Source organism: Mycetomoellerius zeteki, unplaced genomic scaffold (assembly GCF_001594055.1).
Source record: "Mycetomoellerius zeteki isolate Tzet28-1 unplaced genomic scaffold, Tzet1.0 scaffold382, whole genome shotgun sequence".
Classification (NCBI taxonomy): domain Eukaryota; kingdom Metazoa; phylum Arthropoda; class Insecta; order Hymenoptera; family Formicidae; genus Mycetomoellerius; species Mycetomoellerius zeteki.
Window position 1 is genome coordinate 398,773 of NW_017257373.1, and position 3,242 is coordinate 402,014.

General features: G+C 34.2%; 1 protein-coding gene across 1 annotated transcript in view; it reads left to right on the forward strand.

Moving 5' to 3' along the window:
• Positions 1–12: 12 nt before the first annotated feature.
• LOC108726076 (D-beta-hydroxybutyrate dehydrogenase, mitochondrial) overlaps positions 13–3,242 on the forward strand; it is a 26,355-nt gene continuing 23,125 nt past the window's right edge. Inside the window, exon 1 of the mRNA XM_018453447.1 lies at positions 13–289. The gene's annotated coding sequence lies outside the window, so the exon portion shown is untranslated. The remainder of the gene's footprint in view (positions 290–3,242) is intronic.

A 3,242-nucleotide genomic window follows, 5' to 3' on the forward strand; every position in this document is an offset into this window, starting at 1 on the left:
CCGAGGTAGGCACGGCCGAGTATCGCATATACCGTTCCTCCTCGTAGGCATTCCAAGCGGGAATTCTCGAAAGCCAGTTGTGTTGTAGAAACCGTGGTGCGGCTTGCCCGCTCGCCGGTACTTTCGACCGATCGTAAAGCCGACCGACGTTTCACAGCTCTGTCTCGGCCGCTTTCAGTAACACGGAATTTCGCCACGAAAACGGACACAATCGTTTTGCCTATAGTGAACTATTGGAATCGCAGCCTGCCCGGAAACCCCACCAAGACGAACCGTGCATAAAATTCTGGTGAGTTATGCACACATTTCTACCTGTCCGTCTACCTGCGAAATCGACGGTCACTTCTGTCGGAGATCCATCCTTTAACTGTTGAATGGGACCTCGCTCGGCTGTTCAATATTTCAAACGTCGAGGCATCGGTTCTCTAACTGAAATTTACGGTTTAGACGTGTTATTTTTTTGCGGAAGAGCAGTTCCGACGTTATGTTGCGTTTAAAGTATATTGAAAATTGTATATTGGTAAACATGTCAATAGGATTATAGTGAAACTTTTCGCATTTATTATGAGCATTGTTCGTGTAAACAATATATTCTAACAGATTCTGAGAAGACATATTTTAAACAACGTTTTATTTAGACAATATTATTATATAAAATAAAAAAAATGTTTGTCAAAATTTTAGAAGTAGATATTTTTTTTTCCATTATTTAGTACAGATTAAATTTTTCGAATGTAGGTAGATTAATTATAATTTTTCGAATGCAGATTATAGTTTTTTTACATGTACTAATATTTGGATATAATTTTTTATAATTTTTAATATATGAATAATAATTTTTAATATTTGAATAAATAATATTTTTAATAATTCTTTTATATTTGTGTAAATAATTTTTTATAATTGTATTTAATTTTAATTAAAAATTAATAGTTTTATCTTGATAATTTTATTATGATTAATATAATAGTTAACAATAAAAGTACCTAATAATTTATATTACTTTGAAATATAATATATTGTAATCCGATATATTATATTCATATTATATTACAACATTCTTGTTGATTTGGTAATATTATAATGAAATTATCAATAAATTAAAAATTGATTCATGAACATTATCATAATTTATTCAAACTCCAGTCATGTAAATTATCTTCGTTCATGTTAAGTTTAGAATCGAGATCATTCGTTTATACATGATGATGCCAGTCCCTCGTCATCGTAGAAAATAGCCATTGAATTACGAACGCTCTAATTTCTAATGGTTTACGTGTCAAGAAGTAATCAGAGAGAAATCATTCTTAAACGACCATCAACATTTGAAATACAATTTGAATAAATGACAGTTTGAGTGATTACTTACAATTAAAAGAAATTATTTTTACAGCATTTTCAAAAGAAACTATAATTTAGTAAGAAGCGAAAGTTTCATATTTTAATAGATATTATCGCACCAATATAATACGTGACAATTGAAGTTTAGTTTTGAAATTATTTGATGGAGCTACAATTATTATTTTTGACAGATCTAAAATCAGTGGAATTGCTTTTTGTTGCCGGATATAACATTCATACAATTATCGAGATTCAACAGTCGCTTTGAGAGAAAAGAAACTATATTAAAACTCAATAGGAAACGTGGAAGTTTATTTTAGAGCCATCACCCATCACGATAGCCAATATCCGTCGTTTGAAGTTTACCTTCAAATTGATGTTTGACAGATCTGAAATCGACGAGACTCGCTACATTTAGCAATTGTCCGAGAGCATCATATCATTTGTGAAAAGTATCTCGTGAGTTTCTCAGCTTTCGAGAACCAAGGAAAACTGAGGGAAAACCTCACGAATGAAATGTCAGGGCTGAAACCATTTGCATGAACGACTCCTTTGTCTCGATTCCTCGAGCCGGGCGAGGCTCGTCGTTTCCGTTTTAGAACTTTCGATTATCGCCACTAGCGGACCGTGTCATAGCGACGAGACCATTTCCGGGATCTTCGATCGATTATCCGCGTCATGAATAATGCTTCTGCGTCATGTCGCGTTTGCAGAGACGAAGGTCGCGCTCGCGGAAAAAACCGGCTTGATGTTACCGAACAATAAATTCTAATCGTCGCTTAGACCGTCCACGCGTTGTAATCAAATCTTCATTAAGCCGGAAGGATCGCAGGATGAATGGCGGATCTCGCGGCGCTACATCCGCATCTAATTCCGGGGTTGCGCCGTGCAGTTTTACTGAGCATTCGGATTCACTCTGTGCTCTACTTAACTGGCGATTTAATTTTCACTCGCACCGCGGCCGAGTAATTAAACTGCTCTCTCTGATCATCTTCACTGTCCGCAAATATGCGACACGCCATCATCGTTGCTATCGCCGTGAACAGCCTATAATTTTACCGATCTCTCGGACATTCATCTTGCCGATGGTGACGAGATTTCTAAATACCGCGAAACGAAATGGGATTGATTTCTCTTCTCATCTTGGGAGATCATGGAAGTGGCATTTACGCGAGTTGGACAACATTTTTCATTGAAAGTATCTTAATTGTCCTGAAAACAATTAAATGGAATTTTCGTTTCCATACAAAAAAATTAACGTATTTTACTTGTGATTAAATGTTAATTACGATTAATTGACTTGTCATTTTACATTCAACTTATAAATAACAAATTTTTATTCAAGCTCAAAGAACGCATGCACGAAAATAATTTTGCTGAAGTGTCTAAAAATTTAAGTAAATACAGGTCCAAAAATAATTTTGGACTATCAAAATAATTATGTAGGAAACTCAAGCATGATGAGAGTAATAGTGAAAAAGTTTTGACATTCTAGCAATGAATTTGAACGTCCTATTAAATTATTTTGATGGTCCAACAAAATTCATTTTCGAATTTATATCTAGCCAAATTTTTATATAGCAAAATCGTTCTTTTGTGTATGAGTATAAAAATCAAATGTAATTTTGTCGGGGTGAACCAGATCATTTCGATTAAAACTACTCACAATCTGATTCGTAGTACATTGAAATGATGAAATCCCTGTGAGGCAACGGTAGCTGTTAAAGTGTAAATACGAGAAAAATTATTTTGTGTGTTGAAACATTAAAAAGTTCAACTAGATACAGATCTGAAAATAATTTTATTAGATTATTAAAATAATGATACAGGACGCTCAAGCTTGTTGCTAGAATGTAAAACTTTTTGAAACATTGCTCATCATGCTTGAGTTTCCTGTATAT